Source organism: Calliopsis andreniformis, unplaced genomic scaffold, assembly GCF_051401765.1.
Source record: "Calliopsis andreniformis isolate RMS-2024a unplaced genomic scaffold, iyCalAndr_principal scaffold0018, whole genome shotgun sequence".
NCBI classification, from domain to species: domain Eukaryota; kingdom Metazoa; phylum Arthropoda; class Insecta; order Hymenoptera; family Andrenidae; genus Calliopsis; species Calliopsis andreniformis.
This window is the reverse complement of record NW_027480430.1, coordinates 12,004,885-12,027,898: the sequence shown is the minus strand read 5'-3', so window position 1 is coordinate 12,027,898 and position 23,014 is coordinate 12,004,885.

The following is a 23,014-nucleotide window of genomic DNA, read 5'->3' as shown; positions in this document are numbered from 1 at the left end:
TCTTCTTAGGCCCTAACTATTCGATCTGGTGGAACAACGCCCTAGAGTGAAGCGTAGGTTGCCTGGAAAGCAGATATGACCATCACCTTCACACGGGTTGCAATTATTCCTGTTATAGGATGGAAAGACTGTTGTATTTTTATTGTATTTTATGCTTCAGGCGTTGACTTCTAAGGCCGGAGCTATTCGATCTGGTGGAGCTACGCCCTAGAATGAAGCCTAGGTTGCCCGGAACGTAGAAACGACCATTACTTTCACACTGTTTGCAAATATACATGATATACGATGGAAAAACCGTTGTGTTTATATTGTATTTTATGCTTCTGGCGTTGACTTCTTAGGCCCTAGCTATACAATCTGGTGGAGCGACGCCCTAGAGTGAAGCCTAGATTGCACGGAACGTAGAAATCACCATTACCTTCACACTGGTTGCAATTATTCCTGGTATACGATGGAAAAACTGTTGCATCTTTATTGTATTTTATGCTTCTGGCGTTGACCTCTAAGGCCCTATCTATTTGATCTGGTGGAACAACGCCCTAGAGTTAAGCCTAGGGTGCCCGCAACGAAGAAATGGCCATAACTTTCACACTGTTTGCAAATATACATTATATACGATTGAAAAGCTGTTGTATTTATATTGTATTTTATGCTCCTGGCGTTGACTTCTAAGGCCGTAGTTATTAGATGTGATGGAGCAACACCCTGGAGTGAAGCCTAGATTGCACGGAACGTAGAAATGACCATTACCTTCACACAGGTTGCAATTATTCCTGTTATATGATGGAAAAACTGTTGCATCTCGATTGTATTTTATGCTTCTGGCGTTGACTTCTAAGGCCCTATCTATTCGATCTGGTGGAGCAACGCCCTAGAGTGAAGCCTAGGTTGCCCGCAACGTAGAAATGACCATAACTTTCACACTGGTTGCAATTATTCCTGGTATACGATGGAAAAGCTGTTGTATTTATATCGTATTTTATGCTTCTGGCGTTGAATTCTTAGGCCCTGACTATTCCATCTGGTGGAGCAACGCCCTAGGGTAAAGCCCAGGTTGCACGGAACGTAGAAATGCCCATAACTGTCACACTGGTAGCAATTATTCGTTTTATACGATGGAAAAACTGTTTTACTTATTTTGTATTTTATGCTTCGGGCGTTGACTTCTAAGGCCCTAACTAATCGATCTGGTGGAGCAACGCCCTAGAGTGAAGCCCAGGTTGCCGCAACGAAGAAATGACCATAACTTTCACACTGGTTGCTATCATTCGTTTTATACGATGAAAAAGCTGTTACATTTATATTGTATTTTATGCTTCTGGCGTTGACTTCTTAGGCCCTAACTGTTCGATCTGGTGGAACAACGCCCTAGAGTGAAGCCTAGGTTGCCCGGAACGTACAAATGACCATCACTTTCAAACTGTTTGCAAATATTCCAGTTATATGATGGAAAAACTGTTGTATTTTTATTGCATTTTATGCTTCGGGCATTGACTTCTAAGCTCCTAACTATTCAATCTGTTGGAGCGACGCCCTAGGGTGAAGCCTAGGTTGCCCGGAATGTAGAAATGACGTTAACCTTCATACTGGTTGCAATTATTCGTTTTACACGATAGAAAAACTGATGTAGTTATATTGTATTTTATGCATCTGGCGTTGACTTCTAAGGCCCTAACTATTCAATCTGTTGGAGCAACGCCCTAGGGTGAAGCCTAGGTCGCCCGGAAAGTAGAAGTGACCATTACTTTCATACTGGTTGCAATTATACGTTTTATATGATGGAAAAACTGTTGTATTTATATTGTATTTTATGCTTCGGGCGTTGACTTCTAAGGCCCTAACTGATTGATCTGGTGGAGCAACGCCCTAGAGTGAAGCCTAGGTTGCCCGGAACGTAGAAATGACCATCACTTTCAAACGGGTTCAATTATTCCTGTTATATGATGGAAAAGCTGTTGTATTTTTATTGCATTATATGCTTCGGGCATTGACTTCTAAGGCCCTAACTATTCAATCTGTTGGAGCAACGCCCTAGGGTGAAGCCTAGGTTGCCCGGAAAGTAGAAATGACCATAAGTTTCATACTGCTTGCAATTATTCGTTTTAGACGATGGAAAAACTGTTGTATTTATATTGTATTTTATGCTTCTGGCGCTGACTTCTAAGGTCCTAGCTATTCGATCTAGTGGAGCAACGCCCTAGAGTGAAGCCTAGGTTGCCCGGAAAGGAGAAATGACCATAACTTTTACACTGGTAGCAATTAATCGTTTTATACAATGGAAAAACTGTTCTATTTATTTTGTATTTAATGCTTCGGGCGTTGGCTTCTAAGGCCCTAACTGTTTGATCTGGTGGAGCAACGCCCTAGAGTGAAGCCTAGGTTGCCCGGAACGAAGAAATGTCCATAACTTTCACACTGGCTGCTATTGTTCGTTTTATACGATGGAAAAACTGATATATTTATATTGTACTTTATGCTTCTGGCGCTGACTTCTAAGGCCCTAGCTATTCGATCTAGTAGAGCAACGCCCTAGAATGTAGCGTAGGTTGCCCGGAAAGGAGAAATGACCATCACTATCAAACTGGATGCAATTAATCCAGTTATAAGATGGAAAAACTGTTGTATTTTTATTGCATTTTATGCTTCTGGCGTTCACTTCTTAGGCCCTAACTATTCGATCTGGTGGAACAACGGCTTAGGGTGAAGCCTAGGTTGCCCGGAACGTAGAAATGGCCATAACTTTTACACTGGTAGCAATTATTCGTTTTATACAATGGAAAAACTGTTCTATTTATTTGGTATTTAATGCTTCGAGCGTTGGCTTCTAAGGCCCTAACTGTTTGATCTGGTTGAGCAACGCCCTGGGGTGAAGCCTAGGTTGCCCGGAACGTAGAATTGGCCATCACTTTCAAACTGGTTGCAATTATTCCTGTTGTATGATGGAAACACTGTTGTATTTTTTTTGCATTTTATGGTTCGGGCGTTTGCTTCTAAGGCCCTAACTATTCAACCTGTTGGAGCAACGCCCTAGAGTGAAGCCTAGGTTGCTCGGAATGTAGAAATGACCATAACTTTCACACTGGTTGCAATTATTCATTTTATACGATGGAAAAACTGTTGTACGTATATTGTATTTTATTCTTATGGCGTTGAATTCTAAGTCCCTAGCTATTCGATCTGGTGGAGCAACGCCCTAGAGTGAAACCAAGGTTACCCGGAACGTAGAAATGCCCAGTACTTGCATACTGTTTGCAGTTATTCCTGTTATACGATGGAAAAACTGTTGTATTTTTATTGCATTTTATGCTTCGGGCATTGACTTCTAAGCTCCTAACTATTCAATCTGTTGGAGCGACGCCCTAGGGTGAAGCCTAGGTTGCCCGGAAAGTAGAAATGACCATAACTTTCACACTGGTTGCAATTATTCGTTCTGTACGATGGAAAAGCTGTTGCACCTTTATTGTATTTTATTCATCTGGGGTTGACTTCTAAGGCCGTAGTTATTAGATGCGGTGGAGCAACGCCCCAGAGTGACGCCTAGGGTGCTCGGAATGTAGAAATGACCATAACTTTCACACTGGTAGCAATTACTCGTTTTATACGATGGAAAAGCTGTTGTATTTATATTGTATTTTATGCTTCTGGCGTTGACTTCTAAGGCCCTAGCTACTCGATCTAGTGGAGCAACGCCCTAGAGTGAAGCCTAGGTTTCCCGGAACGTAGAAATGACCATCACTTTCATACTGGTTGCAATCATTCGTTTTATACGATGGAATTTATACTGTATATTATGCCTCTGGCGTTGACTTCTAAGGCCGTAGCTATTAGATGTGGTGGAGCAACGCCCTAGAGTGACGCCTAGGGTGCTCGGAACGTAGAAATGACCATTACTTTCACACTGGTTGCAATTATTCGTTTTATACGATGGAAAAACTGTTGCATTTATATTGTACTTTATGCTTCTGGCGTTCACTTCTTAGGCCCTAACTATTCGATCTGGTGGAGCAACGCCCTAGAGTGAAGCCTAGGTTGCCCGGAACGTAGAAATGACCATCACTTTCAAACTGGATGCAATTAATCCTGTTATACGATGGAAAAACTGTTGTATTTTTATTGCATTTTATGCTTCGGGCATTGACTTCTAATGCCCTAACTATTCAATCTGTTGGAGCAACGCACTAAGGTCAAGCCTATGTTGCCCGGAAAGTAGAAATGACCATAACTTTCATATTGTCTGCAATTATTCGTTTTATATGATGGAAAAACTGTTGTATTTATATTGTATTTTATGCTTCTGGCGTTCACTTCTTAGGCCCTAACTATTCGATCTGGTGGAACAACGCCCTAGAGTGAAACCTAGGTTGCTCGGAACGTAGAAATGACCATTACTTTCACACTGTTTGCAATTATTCATTTTATACGATGGCAAAGCTGTTGTATTTATATTGTATTTTATGCTCCTGGCGTTGACTTCTAAGGCCGTAGTTATTAGATGTGGTGGAGCAACGCCCTAGAGTGACGCCTAGGTTGCCCGGAAAGTAGAAATGGCCATTACTTTCACACTGGTTGCAATTACTTCTGATACACGATGGAAAAGCTGTTGTATCTTTATTGTATTTTATGCTTCAGGCGTTGACTTCTAAGGCCGGAGCTATTCGATCTGGTGGAGCTACGCCCTAGAGTGAAGCCTAGGTTGCCCGGAACGTAGAAACGACCATTACTTTCACACTGTTTGCAAATATACATGATATACGATGGAAAAACCGTTGTGTTTATATTGTATTTTATGCTTCTGGCGTTGACTTCTTAGGCCCTAGCTATACAATCTGGTGGAGCGACGCCCTAGAGTGAAGCCTAGATTGCACGGAACGTAGAAATCACCATTACCTTCACACTGGTTGCAATTATTCCTGGTATACGATGGAAAAACTGTTGCATCTTTATTGTATTTTATGCTTCTGGCGTTGACCTCTAAGGCCCTATCTATTTGATCTGGTGGAGCAACGCCCTAGAGTTAAGCCTAGGGTGCCCGCAACGAAGAAATGGCCATAACTTTCACACTGTTTGCAAATATACATTATATACGATTGAAAAGCTGTTGTATTTATATTGTATTTTATGCTCCTGGCGTTGACTTCTAAGGCCGTAGTTATTAGATGCGATGGAGCAACACCCTGGAGTGAAGCCTAGATTGCACGGAACGTAGAAATGACAATTACCTTCACACAGGTTGCAATTATTCCTGTTATATGATGGAAAAACTGTTGCATCTCGATTGTATTTTATGCTTCTGGCGTTGACTTCTAAGGCCCTATCTATTCGATCTGGTGGAGCAACGCCCTAGAGTGAAGCCTAGGTTGCCCGCAACGTAGAAATGACCATAACTTTCACACTGGTTGCAATTATTCCTGGTATACGATGGAAAAGCTGTTGTATTTATATCGTATTTTATGCTTCTGGCGTTGAATTCTTAGGCCCTGACTATTCCATCTGGTGGAACTACGCCCTAGGGTAAAGCCCAGGTTGCACGGAACGTAGAAATGCCCATAACTGTCACACTGGTAGCAATTATTCGTTTTATACGATGGAAAAACTGTTTTACTTATTTTGTATTTTATGCTTCTGGCGTTGACTTCTTAGGCCCTAACTGTTCGATCTGGTGGAACAACGCCCTAGAGTGAAGCCTAGGTTGCCTGGAACGTACAAATGACCATCACTTTCAAACTGTTTGCAAATATTCCAGTTATATGATGGAAAAACTGTTGTATTTTTATTGCATTTTATGCTTCGGGCATTGACTTCTAAGCTCCTAACTATTCAATCTGTTGGAGCGACGCCCTAGGGTGAAGCCTAGGTTGCCCGGAAAGTAGAAATGACCATAACTTTCACACTGGTTGCAATTATTCGTTCTGTACGATGGAAAAGCTGTTGCACCTTTATTGTATTTTATTCATCTGGGGTTGACTTCTAAGGCCGTAGCTATTAGATGCGGTGGAGCAACGCCCCAGAGTGACGCCTAGGGTGCTCGGAACGTAGAAATGACCATAACTTTCACACTGGTAGCAATTACTCGTTTTATACGATGGAAAAGCTGTTGTATTTATATTGTATTTTATGCTTCTGGCGTTGACTTCTAAGGCCCTAGCTACTCGATCTAGTGGAGCAACGCCCTAGAGTGAAGCCTAGGTTTCCCGGAACGTAGAAATGACCATCACTTTCATACTGGCTGCAATTAATCCTGTTATACGATGGAAAAACTGTTGCATTTTTATTGCATTTTATGCTTCGGGCGTTGACTTCTAAGGCCCTACCTATTCAATCTGTTGGAGCAACGCCCTAGGGTGAAGCCTAGGTTGCCGGGAAAGTAGAAATGACCGTAAGTTTCATACTGCTTGCAATTATTCGTTTTATACAATGGAAAAACTGTTCTATTTATTTTGTATTTAATGCTTCGGGCGTTGGCTTCTAAGGCCCTAACTGTTTGATCTGGTGGAGCAACGCCCTAGAGTGAAGCCTAGGTTGCCTGGAACGTAGAAATGACCATCACTTTCACACGGGTTGCAATTATTCCCGTTATAGGATGGAAAGACTGTTGTATTTTTATTGTATTTTATACTTCAGGCGTTAACTTCTGAGGCCGTAGCTATTCGATGTGGTGGAAGAACGCCATGGAGTGGAGCCTAGGTTGCCCGGAACGTAGAAATGACCATAAGTTTCATACTGGTTGCAATTATTCGTTTTATACGTTGGAAAAACTGTTGTATTTATATTGTATTATATGCTTCTGGCGTTGACTTCTAAGGCACTAACTATGCGATTTTGCGGAACAACGCCCTGGGGTGAAACCTAGGTTGCCCGGAACGTAGAGTTGGCCATCACTTTCAAACTGGTTGCAATTATTCCTGTTGTATGGTGGAAACACTGTTGTATTTTTTTTGCATTTTATGGTTCGGGCGTTGGCTTCTAAGGCCCTAACTATTCAATCTGTTGGAGCAACGCCCTAGAGTGAAGCCTAGGTTGCTCGGAAAGTAGAAATGACCATAAGTTTCATACTGGTTGCAATTATTCGTTTTATACGGTGAAAAATCTGTTGTATTTATATTGTATTTTATGCTTCTGGCGTTGACTTCTAAGGCACTAACTATTCGATCTGGTGGAGCAACGCCCTAGAGTGAATCCTAGGTTGCCCGGAACGTAGAATTGGCCATCACTTTCAAACTGGTTGCAATTAATCCAGTTATACGATGGAAAAACTGTTGTATTTTTATTGCATTTTATGCTTCTGGCGTTCACTTCTTAGGCCCTAACAATTCGATCTGGTGGAACAACGGCTTAGGGTGAAGCCTAGGTTGCCCGGAACGTAGAAATGACCATAACTTTTACACTGGTAGCAATTATTCGTTTTATACAATGGAAAAACTGTTCTATTTATTTGGTATTTAATGCTTCGAGCGTTGGCTTCTAAGGCCCTAACTGTTTGATCTGGTGGAGTAACGCCCTGGGGTGCAGCCTAGGTTGCCCGGAACGTAGAATTGGCCATTACTTTCAAACTGGTTGCAATTATTCCTGTTGTATGATGGAAAAGCTGTTGTATTTTTATTGCATTATATGCTTCGGGCATTGACTTCTAAGGCCCTAACTATTCAATCTGTTGGAGCAACGCCCTAGGGTGAAGCCTAGGTTGCCCGGAATGTAGAAATGACCATAAGTTTCATACTGCTTGCAATTATTCGTTTTAGACGATGGAAAAAGTGTTGTATTTATATTGTATTTTATGCTTCTGGCGCTGACTTCTAAGGTCCTAGCTATTCGATCTAGTGGAGCAACGCCCTAGAGTGAAGCCTAGGTTGCCCGGAAAGGAGAAATGACCATAACTTTTACACTGGTAGCAATTAATCGTTTTATACAATGGAAAAACTGTTCTATTTATTTTGTATTTAATGCTTCGGGCGTTGGCTTCTAAGGCCCTAACTGTTTGATCTGGTGGAGCAACGCCCTAGAGTGAAGCCTAGGTTGACCGGAACGTAGAAATGACCATAACTTTCACACTGGCCGCTATTATTCGTTTTATACGATGGAGAAACTGTTATATTTATATTGTATTTTATGTTTCTGTCGTTGACTTCTTAGGCCCTTACTATTCGATCTGGTGGAACAACGCCCTAGAGTGAAGCCTAGGTTGCCTGAAACGTAGAAATGACCATCACTTTCACACGGGTTGCAATTATTCCGGTTATAGGATGGAAAGACTGTTGCATTTTTATTGTATTTTATACTTCAGGCGTTGACTTCTGAGGCCGTAGCTATTCGATGTGGTGGAAGGATGCCATAGAGTGAAGCCTAGGTTGCCCGGAACGTAGAAATGACCATAACTTTTACACTGGTAGCAATTATTCGTTTTATACAATGGAAAAACTGTTCTATTTATTTTGTATTTTATGCTTCGGGCGTTGACTTCTAAGGCCCTAACTGTTTGATCTGGTGGAGCAACGCCCTAGAGTGAAGCCTATGTTGCCCGGAACGTAGAATTGGCCATCACTTTCAAACTGGTAGCAATTATTCGTTTTATACAATGGAAAAACTGTTCTATTTATTTGGTATTTAATGCTTCGGGCGTTGGCTTCTAAGGCCCTAACTGTTTGATCTGGTGGAGCAACGCCCTAGAGTGAAGCCTAGGTTGCCCGGAACGAAGAAATGTCCATAACTTTCACACTGGCTGCTATTATTCGTTTTATACGATGGAAAAACTGATATATTTATATTGTACTTTATGCTTCTGGCGCTGACTTCTAAGGCCCTAGCTATTCGATCTAGTAGAGCAACGCCCTAGAATGTAGCGTAGGTTGCCCGGAAAGGAGAAATGACCATCACTATCAAACTGGATGCAATTAATCCAGTTATAAGATGGAAAAACCGTTGTATTTTTATTGCATTTTATGCTTCTGGCGTTCACTTCTTAGGCCCTAACTATTCGATCTGGTGGAACAACGGCTTAGGGTGAAGCCTAGGTTGCCCGGAACGTAGAAATGACCATAACTTTTACACTGGTAGCAATTATTCGTTTCATACAATTGGAAAAACTGTTCTATTTATTTGGTATTTAATGCTTCGAGCGTTGGCTTCTAAGGCCCTAACTGTTTGATCTGGTTGAGCAACGCCCTGGGGTGAAGCCTAGGTTGCCCGGAACGTAGAATTGGCCATCACTTTCAAACTGGTTGCAATTATTAGTGTTGTATGATGGAAACACTGTTGTATTTTTTTTTGCATTTTATGGTTCGGGCGTTGGCTTCTAAGGCCCTAACTATTCAATCTGTTGGAGCAACGCCCTATGGTGAAGCCTAGGTTGCTCGGAAAGTAGAAATGACCATAAGTTTCATACTGGTTGCAATTATTCGTTTTATACGATGGAAAATCTGTTGTATCTATATTGTATTTTATGGTTCTGGCGTTGACTTCTAAGGCACTAACTATTCGATCCGGTGGAACAACGCGCTAGAGTGAAGCCTAGGTTGCCTGGAACGTAGAAATGACCATCACTTTCACACGGGTTGCAATTATTCCGGTTATAGGATGGAAAGACTGTTGTATTTTTAGTGTATTTTATACTTCAGGCGTTGACTTCTGAGGCCGTAGCTATTCGATGTGGTGGAAGAACGCCATAGAGTGAAGCCTAGGTTGCCCGGAACGTAGAAATGACCATAACTTTTACACTGGTAGCAGTTATTCGTTTTATACAATGTAAAAACTGTTCTATTTATTTTGTATTTTATGCTTCGGGCGTTGACTTCTAAGGCCCTAACTGTTTGATCTGGTGGAGCAACGCCCTAGAGAGAAGCCTAGGTTGCCCGGAACGTAGAATTGGCCATCACTTTCAAACTGGTAGCAATTATTCGTTTTATACAATGGAAAAACTGTTCCATTTATTTGGTATTTAATGCTTCGGGCGTTGGCTTCTAAGGCCCTAACTGTTTGATCTGGTGGAGCAACTCCCTAGAGTGAAGCCTAGGTTGCCCGGAGCGAAGAAATGTCCATAACTTTCACACTGGCTGCTATTATTCGTGTTATACGATGAAAAACTGATACATTTATATTGTACTTTATGCTTCTGGCGCTGACTTCTAAGGCCCTAGCTATTCGATCTAGTAGAGCAACGCCCTAGAGTGTAGCCTAGGTTGCCCGGAAAGGAGAAATGACCATCACTTTCAAACTGGATGCAATTAATCCAGTTATAAGATGGAAAAACTGTTGTATTTTTATTGCATTTTATGCTTCTGGCGTTCACTTCTTAGGCCCTAACTATTCGATCTGGTGGAACAACGGCTTAGGGTGAAGCCTAGGTTGCCCGGAACGTAGAAATGACCATAACTTTTACACTGGTAGCAATTATTCGTTTTATACAATGGAAAAACTGTTCTATTTATTTGGTATGTAATGCTTCTGGCGTTGACTTCTTAGGCCCTAACTATTCAATCTGGTGGAACAACGCCCTAGAGTGAAGCCTAGGTTGCCTGGAACGTAGAAATGAACATCACTTTCACACGGGTTGCAATTATTCCCGTTATAGGATGGAAAGACTGTTGTATTTTTATTGTATTTTATACTTCAGGCGTTAACTTCTGAGGCCGTAGCTATTGGATGTGGTGGAAGAACGCCATGGAGTGAAGCCTAGGTTGCCCGGAACGTAGAAATGACCATAAGTTTCATACTGGTTGCAATTATTCGTTTTATACGTTGGAAAAACTGTTGTATTTATATTGTACTATATGCTTCTGGCGTTGACTTCTAAGGCACTAACTATGCGATCTTGCGGAACAACGCACTGGGGTGAAACCTAGGTTGCCCGGAACGTAGAATTGGCCATTACTTTCAAACTGGTTGCAATTATTCCTGTTGTATGATGGAAACACTGTTGTATTTTTTTTGCATTTTATGGTTCGGGCGTTGGCTTCTAAGGCCCTAACTATTCAATCTGTTGGAGCAACGCCCTAGGGTGAAGCCTAGGTTGCTGGGAAAGTAGAAATGACCATAAGTTTCATACTGGTTACAATTATTCGTTTTATACGATGGAAAATCTGTTGTATGTATATTGTATTTTATGCCTCTGGCGTTGACTTCTAAGGCACTAACTATTCGATCTGTTGGAGCAACGCCCTAGAGTGAATCCTAGGTTGCCAGGAACGTAGAATTGGCCATCACTTTCAAACTGGTCGCAATTAATCCAGTTATAGGATGGAAAAACTGTTGTATTTTTATTGCATTTTATGCTTCTGGCGTTCACTTCTTAGGCCCTAACTATTCGATCTGGTGGAACAACGGCTTAGGGTGAAGCCTAGGTTGCCCGGAACGTAGAAATGACCATAACTTTTACACTGGTAGCAATTATTCGTTTTATACAATGGAAAAACTGTTCTATTTATTGGTATTTAATGCTTCGAGCGTTGGCTTCTAAGGCCCTAACTGTTTGATCTGGTGGAGCAACGCCCTAGAGTGAAGCCTAGGTTGCCCGGAATGTAGAAATGACCATAACTTTCACACTGGCTGCTATTATTCGTTTTATAGGATGTAAATACTGATATGTTTATATTGTATTTTATGCTTCTGTCGTGACTTCTTAGGCCGTAACTATCCGATCTGGTGGAACAACGCCCTAGAGTGAAGCCTAGGTTGCCTGGAACGTAGAAATGACCATTACTTTCACACGGGTTGCAATTATTCCTGTTATAGGATGGAAAGACTGTTGTATTTTTATTGTATTTTATACTTCAGGCGTTGACTTCTGAGGCCGTAGCTATTCGATGTGGTGGAAGAACGCCATAGAGTGAAGCCTAGGTTGACCGGAGCGTAGAAATGGCCATCACTTTCAAACTGGTTGCAATTATTCGTTTTATACGATGAAAAAACTGTTGTATTTATATTGTATTTTATGCTTCTGGCGTTGACTTCTAAAGCACTAACTATTCGATCTGGTGGAGCAACGCCCTAGAGTGAATCCTAGGTTGCTCCGAAAGTAGAAATGACCGTAAGTTTCATACTGGTTGCAATTATTCGTTTTATACGATGGAAAATCTGTTGTATTTATATTGTATTTTATGCTTCTGGCGTTGGCTTCTAAGGCACTAACTATTCGATCTGGTGGAGCAACGCCCTAGAGTGAATCCTAGGTTGCCCGGAACGTAGAATTGGCCATCACTTTCAAACTGGTTGCAATTAATCCAGTTATACGATGGAAAAACTGTTGTATTTTTATTGCATTTTACGCTTCTGGCGTTCACTTCTTAGGCCCTAACTAATCGATCTGGTGGAGCAATGCCTCAGAGTTAAGTCTAGGATTCCCGGAACGTAGAAATGGCCGTTACTTTCACACTGGTTGCAATTATTCCTGTTATACGATGGAAAGCTGTTGTATTTATATTGCGTTTTATGTTTCTGGCGTTGACTTCTTAGGCCCTAACTATTGGACCTGGTGGACCAACGCCCTAGAGTGAAGCCTAGAATGCCCGGAACGTAGAACTGACCATCACCTTCACCCTGGTTGGAATTATTCCTGTTATACGATGGAAAAACTGCTGTACCTTTTTGTATTTTATGCTTCGGGCGTTGACTTCTAATGCCATAACTATTAGATCTGGTGGAGCAACGCCCGAGGGTGTAGCATAGGTTGCCCGGAACGTAGAAACGAAAACACCTTTCACACTTGTTGCAATTATTCGTTTTATACGAAGGAAAAGCTGTTGTACCTATATTGTATTTTATGCTTCTGGCGTTAACTTCTTAGGCCCTAACTATTCGATCTTCTGGACCAACGCCCCGCAGTTAAGCCTAGGTCGCCCGGAATGTAGAAATGACCATCACTTTCACTATGGTTGCAATTATTCCTGTTATACGATGGAATAACTGTTCTATTTTTATTTTACTTTATGCTTCTGGCGTTGACTTCTAGGGCCCTAGCTATTCGATCTGGTGGAGCAACGCCCTAGAGTGAAGCCTAGGATGCCCGGAACGTGGAAATGACAATTACCTTCACACTTGTTGCAATTATTCCTGTTATACGGTGGAAAAACTGTTGTATGTTTATTGTATTTTATGTTTCGGGCGTTGACTTCTATGGCCCTACCTATTCGATCTGGTGGAGGAACGCCCTACAGTCAAGCCTAAGTTGCCCGGAAGGTAGGTATGAGCATAACTTTCACAATGGTTACCAATTATTCGTTTTATACGATGTAAAAGCTGTTGTATTTATATTGTATTTTATGCTTCTGGCGTTGACTTCTTAGGCACTAACTATTCGATCTGGTGGAACAACGCCATTGAGAGAAGCCTATCTTGTCCAATACGTAGAAATGACCAGTACTTTCACACTGGTTGCAATTATTCCTGTTATACGATGGAAAAACTGTTGTATTTATATTGCATTTTATGCTCCTGGTGTTGACATCTTAGGCCCTAACTATTAGGTCTTCTGGACCAACGCCCCGGAGTGAAGCCTAGGTCGTCCGGAATGTAGAAATGACCAACACTTTCACTATGGTTGCAATTACTCCTGTTATACGATGGAATAACTGTTCTACTTTTATTTTACTTTATGCTTCTGGCATTGACTTGTAGGGACCTAGCTATTGGATCTGGTGGAACAACGCCATTGAGTGAAGCCTATCTTGCCCGAAACGCAGAAATGACCAGTACTTTCACACTGCTTGCAATTATTCATGCTATACGATGGAAAGACTGTTGTATTTTTATTATACTTTATGCTTCTGGCGTTGACTTCTTAGGCCCTAACTATTCGATCTGGTAGAACAACGCCCTATAGCGAAACCTAGGTTGCCCGGAACGTAGAAATGACCATACCTTTCTCACTCGTTGCAATCATTCGTTTTATACGATGGAAAAACTGTTGTATTTATATTGTATTTTATGCTTCTGGCGTTGGCTTCTTAGGCACTAGCTATTCGATCTGATGAAACAACGCCATAGAGTGAAGCCTACCTTGCCCGAAACGTAGAAATGATCATGACTTTCACACTGATTGCAATTATTCATCTTATACGATGGAATGACTGTTGTATTTGATTTGTATTTTATGCTTCTGGCGTTGACTTCTGGGGCCCTAGCTATTCGATCTGGTGGAGCAACGCCCTAGAGTGAAGCCTAGGATGCCCGGAACGTGGAAATGACAATTACCTTCACACTTGTTGCAATTATTCCTGTTATACGGTGGAAAAACTGTTGTATGTTTATTGTATTTTATGCTTCGGGCGTTGACTTCTATGGCCCTACCTATTCGATTTGGTGGAGGAACGCCCTAGAGTCAAGCCTAGGTTGCCCGGAAGGTAGGTATGACCATAACTTTCACACTGGTTACCAATTATTCGTTTTATACGATGGAAAAACTGTTGGATTTATATTGTATTTTATGCTACTGGCGTTGACTTCTTAGGCACTAACTATTCGATCTGGTGGAGAAACACCATAGGGTGAAGCCTACATTGCCCGGAACGTAAAAATGACCATAAGGTTCATACTGGTTGAAATTATTCGTTTCATACGCTGGAAAAGCTGTTGTATTTATATTGCATTTTATGCTTCTGACGTTGACTTCTCAGGCCCTAACTATTCGATCTGTTGGAGCAACGCTCTAGAGTGAAGCCTAGGTTGCCCGGAAGGTAGAAATGATCATTACCTTCACGCTTGTTGCAATTATTCCTGTTATACGATGAAAAAACTGTATTATTTTTATCGTATTTTATAATTCAGGCGTTGACTTTTACGGCCGTTGCTATTCGATGTGGTGGAACAACGCGCTAGTGTGAAACCTGGGCTGCCCGGATCGTAGGAATGACCATCACTCTCACACTGGTTGCAATTATTACTGTTATACGACGGAAAAACTGTTGTATTTATATTCTATTTTATGCTTCTGGCGTTGACATCTTAGGCCCTAACTATCCGATCTGGTGGAGCAACGACACAGGGTGAAACGTAGGTTGCCCGGAACGTAGAAATGACCATAAGGTTCAAACTGGTTGCAATTATTCGTTTCATAGGTTGGAAAAGGTGTTGTATTCATATTGCATTTTGTGCTTCTGGCGTTGACTTCTCAGGCCCTAACTATTCGATGTGGTGGAGCAACGCCCTAGTGTGAAACCTGGGTTGCCCGGATCGAAGGAATGACCATCACTTTCACACTGGTTGCAATTATTCCTGTTATACGGTGGAAAAACTGTTGTGTTTTTATTGTATTTCATGAATCTGGCGTTGACTTCTAACGCCCTAGCTATTCAATCTGATGGAGCAACGCCCTCGAGTGAAACCTAGGTTGCCCGGAACGTAGAAATGTCCATTAATTTCACAATGGTTGCAATAATTCCTGCAATGCAGTGGAAAAACTTCTGCATTTATATTGTGTTTTATGCTTCCGGCGTTGACTTCTAAGGCCCTAACTCTTCGATCTGGTGGAGCAACGCCCTGGAGTGAAGCCTATTTTGCCCGAAACGTTGAAATGACCAGTACTTTCACACTGGTTGCAATTATTCATGCTATACGATGGAAAGACTGTTGTATTTTTATTATACTTTATGCTTCTGGCGTCGACTTCTTAGGCCATAACTATTCGATCTGGTGGAACAATGCCCTAGAGTGAAGCCTAGGTAGTCCGGATAGTAGAAATGACAATCACTTGCACACTGGTTGCACTTATTCCTGTTATACGATGGAAAAACTGTTGTATTTTTAATGTATTTTATGCTTCGGGCGTTTTCTTCTAAGGCCCTAACTATTCGATCTGATGGAGTAACGCCCTAGGGTGAAGCCTAGGTTGCCCGGAACGTAGAAATGACCATAACTTTCATACTGGTTGCAATTATTCGTTTTATACGATGGAAAACTGTTGTATTTTTAATATACTTTATGCTCGTGTTGTTGACATCTTAGGCCCTAAGTATTCGAACTGGTGTAGCAGCGCCCTCGAGTGAAGCCTAGGTTGGCGGGAACGTATAAATGGCCGTTACCTTCACACTGGTTGCAATTATTCCTGTTACACGATGGAAAAGCTGTTGTATTTATATTGTATTTTATGCTCCAGGCGTTGACTTCTAAGGCCGAAGCTATTCGATGTGGTGAAGCAACGCACAAGAGTGAAGCCTGGGTTGCCCGGAACGGAGAAATGACCATACCTTTCACACTGGTTGCAATTATTCCTTTTACGCGATGGAAAAACTGTTGTATTTATTTTGTATTTTATGCTTCTGGCGTTGACTTCATAGGCCCTAACTATTGTATGTGGTGGACCAACGCCCTAGAGTGAAGCCTAGGTTGCCCGAAACGTAGGAATGACCATCACTTTCACACTGGGTGCAATTATTCCTGTCATACGATGGAAAAACTGTTGTATTTATATTGTATTTTATGCTCCTGGTGTTGACATCTTAGGCCCTAACTATTCGAACTGCTGGAGCAGCGCCCTAGAGTGAAGCATAGGTGGCCCAGAATGTAGAAATGACCATTACCTTCGCACTGGTTGCTATTATTCGTTTCATACGATGGAAAAACTGTTGTACTTATATTATATTTTACGCTCCGGGCGTTCACTACTAACGCCCTAACTCTTCGATCTGGTGGAGCAATGCCTCAGCGTTAAGTCTAGGATTCCCGGAACGTAGAACTGACCATCACCTTCACCCTGGTTGCAATTATTCCTGTTATACGATGGAAAAACTGTTGTATCTTTATTGTATTTTATGCTTCGGACGTCGACTTCTAATGCCATAACTATTCGATCTGGTGGTGCAACGCCCTAGGGTGTAGCCTAGGTTGCCCGGAACGTAGAAATGACCATTGCTTTCACACTCGTTGCAATTGTTCGTTTTATTCGATTTGAAAAACTGTTGTATTTATATTGTATTTTATGCATCTGGCGTTAACTTCTTAGGCCCTAAATATTCGATCTTCTGGACCAACGCCCCGGAGTGAAGAGTAGGTCGCCCGGAATGTAGAAATGACCATCACTTTCACTATGGTTGCAATTATTCCGGATATACGATGGAATAACTGTTCTATTTTTATTTTACTTTATGCTTCTGGCGTTGACTTCTACGGCCCTAGCTATTCGATCTGGTGGAGCAACGCCCTAGAGTGAAGCCTAGGATGCCCGGAACGTGGAAATGACAATTACCTTCACACTTGTTGCAATTATTCCTGTTATACGGTGGAAAAACTGTTGTATGTTTATTGTATTTTATGCTTCGGGCGTTGACTTATATGGCCCTACCTATTCGATCTGGTGGAGGAACGCCCTAGAGTCAAGCCTAGGTTGCCCGGAAGGTAGGTATGACCATAACTTTCACACTGGTTACCAATTATTCGTTTTATACGATGGAAGAACTGTTGTATTTATATTGTATTTTATGCTTCTGGCGTTGACTTCTTAGGCACTAACTATTCGATCTGGTTGAACAACGCCATTGAGTGAAGCCTATCTTGCCCGATACGTAGAAATGACCAGTAGTTTCACACTGGTTGCAATTATTCATGCTATACGATGGAAAGACTGTTGTATTTTTATTATACTTTATGCTTCTGGCGTCGACTTCTTAGGCCATAACTATTCGATCTGGTGGAACAATGCCCTAGAGTGAAGCCTAGGTAGTCCGAATAGTGGAAATGACAATCACTTGCACACTGGTTGGACTTATTCCTGTTATACGATGGAAAAACTGTTGTATTTTTAATGTATTTTATGCTTCGGGCGTTCTCTTCTAAGGCCCTAACTATTCGATCTGATGGAGCAACGCCCTAGGGTGAAGCCTAGGTTGCCCGGAACGTAGAAATGACCATAACTTTCATACTGTTTGCAATTATTCGTTTTATACGATGGAAAACTGTTGAATTTTTAATATACTTTATGCTCCTGGTGTTGACATCTTAGGCCCTAACTATTCGAACTGGTGGAGCAGCGCCCTCGAGTGAAGCCTAGGTTGGCGGGAACGTATAAATGGTCGTTACCTTCACACTGGTTGCAATTATTCCTGTTACACGATGGAAAATCTGTTGTATTTATATTGTATTTTATGCTCCAGGCGTTGACTTCTAAGGCCGAAGCTATTCGATGTGGTGAAGCAACGCACAAGAGTGAAGCCTGGGTTGCCCGGAACGGAGAAATGACCATACCTTTCACACTGGTTGCAATTATTCCTTTTACGCGATGGAAAAACTGTTGTATTTATTTTGTATTTTATGCTTCTGGCGTTGACTTCTTAGGCCCTAACTATTGTATCTGGTGGACCAACGCCCTAGAGTGAAGCCTAGGTTGCCCGAAACGTTGGAATGACCATCACTTTCACACTGGATGCAATTATTCCTGTCATACGATGGAAAAACTGTTGTATTTATATTGTATTTTATGCTCCTGGTGTTGACATCTTAGGCCCTAACTCTTCGATCTGGTGGAGCAATGCCTCAGCGTTAAGTCTAGGATTCCCGGAACGTAGAACTGACCATCACCTTCACCCTGGTTGCAATTATTCCTGTTATACGATGGCAAAACTGTTGTATCTTTATTGTATTTTATGCTTCGGACGTCGACTTCTAATGCCATAACTATTCGATCTGGTGGAGCAACGCCCTAGGGTGTAGCCTAGGTTGCCCGGAACGTAGAAATGACCATAGCTTTCACACTCGTTGCAATTATTCCTCTTATACGATGAAAAAACTGTTGTATTTGTATTGTATTTTATGCATCTGGCGTTAACTTCTTAGGCCCTAACTATTCGATCCTCTGAACCAACGCCCCGGAGTGAAGCCTAGGTTGCCCGAAACGTAGGAATGACCATCACTTTCACACTGGATGCAATTATACATGCTATACCATGGAAAAACTGTTGTATTTTATTGTATTTTATGCTTCTGGTGTTGACTTCTAAGGTCCTAGCTGGTCGATCTAGTGAGGAAACGTCCAAGAGTGAAGCCTAGGTTGCTCGGAACGTGGAAATGACCATTACTTTCACACTGTTTGCAAATATACATTATATACGATGGAAAAGCTGTTGTATTTATATTGTATTTTATGCTTCTGGTGTTGACTTCTTAGGCCCTTACTATTTGATCTGGTGGAACAGCGCCCTAGAGTGAAGCCTAGATTGCCTGGAACGTAGAAATGACCATCACTTTCACACGGGTTGCAATTATTCCGGTTATAGGATGGAAAGACTGTTGTATTTTTATTGTATTTTATACTTCAGGCGTTGACTTCTGAGGCCGTAGCTATTCGATGTGGTGGAAGAATGCCATAGAGTGAAGCCTAGGTTGCCAGGAACGTAGAAATGACCATAACTTTTACACTGGTAGCAATTATTCGTTTTATACAATGGAAAAACTGTTCTATTTATTTTGTATTTTATGCTACGGGCGTTGACTTCTAAGGCCCTAACTGTTTGATCTGGTGGAGCAACGCCCTAGAGTGAAGCCTATGTTGCCCGGAACGTAGAATTGGCCATCACTTTCAAACTGGTAGCAATTATTCGTTTTATACAATGGAAAAACTGTTCTATTTATTTGGTATTTAATGCTTCGGGCGTTGGCTTCTAAGGCCCTAACTGTTTGATCGGGTGGAGCAACGCCCTAGAGTGAAGCCTAGGTTGCCCGGAACGAAGAAATGACCATAACTTTTACACTGGCTGCTATTATTCGTTTTATACGATGGAAAAACTGATATATTTATATTGTACTTTATGCTTCTGGCGCTGACTTCTAAGGCCCTAGCTATTCGATCTAGTAGAGCAACGCCCTAGAGTGTAGCCTAGGTTGCCCGGAAAGGAGAAATGACCATCACTTTCAAACTGGTTGCAATTAATCCAGTTATAAGATGGAAAAACTGTTGTATTTTCATTGCATTTTATGCTTCTGGCGTTCACTTCTTAGGCCCTAACTATTCGATCTGGTGGAACAACGGCTTAGGGAGAAGCCTAGGTTTCCCGGAACGTAGAAATGACCATAACTTTTACACTGGTAGCAATTATTCTTTTTATACAATGGAAAAACTGTTCTATTTATTTTGTATTTAATGCTTCGGGCGTTGGCTTCTAAGGCCCTAACTGTTTGATCTGGTGGAGCAACGCCCTGGGGTGAAGCCTAGGTTGCCCGGAACGTAGAATTGGCCATCACTTTCAAACTGGTTGCAATTATTCCTGTTGTATGATGGAAACACTGTTGTATTTTTTTTGCATTTTATGGTTCGGGCGTTGGCTTCTAAGGCCCTAACTATTCAATCTGTTGGAGCAACGCCCTAGGGTGAAGCCTAGGTTGCTCGGAAAGTAGTAATGACCATAAGTTTCATACTGGTTGCAATTATTCGTTTTATACGATGGAAAATCTGTTGTATTTATATTGTATTTTATGCTTCTGGCGTTGACTTCTAAGGCACTAACTATTCGATCCGGTGGAGCAACGCCCTACAGTGAATCCTAGGTTGCCCGGAACGTAGAATCGGCATCACTTTCAAACTGGATGCAATTAATCCAGTTATACGATGGAAAAACTGTTGTATTTTTATTGCATTTTATGCTTCTGGCGTTCACTTCTTAGGCCCTATCTATTCGATCTGGTGGAACAACGGCTTAGGGTGAAGCCTAGGTTGCCCGGAACGTAGAAATGACCATAACTTTTACACTGGTAGCAATTATTCGTTTTATACAATGGAAAAACTGTTCTATTTATTTGGTATTTAATGCTTCGGGCGTTGGCTTCTAAGGCCCTAACTGTTTGATCTGGTGGAGCAACGCCCTAGAGTGAAGCCTAGGTTGCCCGGAACGAAGAAATGTCCATAACTTTCACACTCTTTGCAAATATACATTATATACGATGGAAAATCTGTTGTATTAATGTTGTATTTTATGCTTCAGGCGTTGACTTCTTAGGCCCTAACCATTCGATGTGGTGGAGCAACGCCCTAGAGTGAAACCTAGGTTACCCGGAACGTAGTAATGACCAGTACTTTCACACTGTTTGCAGTTGTTCCTGTTATACGATGGAAAGCTGTTGCATCTTTATTGTATTTTATGCTTCTGGCGTTGACTTCTAAGGCCCTAACTATTCGATCAGGTGGAGCAACGCCCTAGAGTGAAGCCTAGGTTGCTCGGAATGTAGAAATGACCATAACTTTCCCACTGGTTGCAATTATTCATTCTATACGATGGAAAAACTGTTGTACTTATATTATATTTTATTCTTATGGCGTTGTATTCTAAGTCCCTAGCTATTCGATCTGGTGGAGCAACGCCCTAGAGTGAAACCAAGGTTACCCGGAACGTAGAAATGACCAGTACTTTCATACTGTTTGCAGTTATTCCTGTTATACGATGGAAAAACTTTTGCATCTTTATTGTATTTTATGCTTCTGGCGTTGACTTCTAAGGTCCTAGCTATCCGGTTTGGTGGAGCAACGCCCTAGAGTGGAGCCCAGGTTGCCCGGTACTTAGAAATGACCATTACTTTCACACTCTTTGCAAATATACATTATATACGATGGAAAATCTGTTGTATTAATGTTGTATTTTATGCTTCTGGCGTTGACTTCTTAGGCCCCAACTATTTGATCTGGTGGAGCACCGCCCTAGAGTGAAGCCTAGGTTGCCCGGAATGTAGATATGACCATAACTTCCACACTGGTTGCAATTATTCGTTTTATACGATGGAAAAGCTGTTGTATTTATATCGTATTTTATGCTTCTGGCGTTGAACTCTTAGGCCCTGACTATTCCATCTGGTGGAACAACGCCCTAGGGTAAAGCCCAGGTTGCACGGAACGTAGAAATGCCCATAACTGTCACACTGGTAGCAATTATTCGTTTCATACGATGGAAAAACTGTTGTATTTATTTTGTATTTTATGCTTCTGGCGTTGACTTCTTAGGTCCTAAATATTCGATCTGCTGGACCAACGCCCTAGAGTGAAGTCTAGGTTGCCCGGAACGTAGAAATGACCATCACTTTCACACTGGTTGCAATTGTTCCTGTTATACGATGGCAAAACTGTTGTACCTTTATTGTATTTTATGCTTCGGCAATTGACTTCTAAGGCCCTAGCTATTCGATCTTTTGAAGCAAAGACCTAGAGTGGAGCCTAGGTTGCCCGAAACGTAGAAATGACCATTACTTTCACTCTGGTTGCAATTATTCTTTTTATACGAGAGAAAAACTGTTGTATTTATTTTGTATTTTATGCTTCTGGCGTTGACTTCTTAAATCCTAAATATTCGATCTGGTGGACCAACGCCCTAGAGTGAAGCCTAGGTTGCCCGGAACGTAGAAATGAATATTACCTTCACACTGGTTGTAGTTATTCCTGTCATACGATGGAAAGACTGTTGTATTTTTGTATCTTATGCTTCTGGCGTTGACTACTTAGGCCCTAACTATTCGATCTGGTGGAGCAACGCCCTAGAGTGAGGCCTAGGTTGCCCGGAACATAGAAATGACCGTTACTTTCACAATATTTGCAAACATTCGTCTTATACGATGGAAAGCTGTTGTATTTATATTGTATTTTATGCTTCTGGCGTTGACTTCTAAGGCCGTAGCTATTAAATGTGGTGGAGCAACGCCCTAGAGTGAAGCCTAGGCAGCTCGGATCGTAGAAATGACCATAACTTTCACACTGGTTGCAATTATTCGTTTTATACAATGGAAAAACTGTTCTATTTATTTTGTATTTTATGCTTCGGGCGTTGACTTCTAAGGCCCTAACGATTCGATCTGGTGGAGTAACGCCCTAGTGTGAAGTCTAGGTTGCCCGGAACGTAGAAATGTCCATCACTTTCACACTGGTTGCAATTGCTCCTGTTATACGATGGCAAAACTGTTGTATCTTTATTGTATTTTATGCTTCGGCAATTGACTTCTAAGGCCCTAGCTATTCGAGCTTTTGGGGCAACGCCCTAGAGTGAGGCCTAGGTTGCCCGGAACATAGAAATGACCGTTACTTTCACAATATTTGCAAACATTCATCTTATGCGATGGAAAG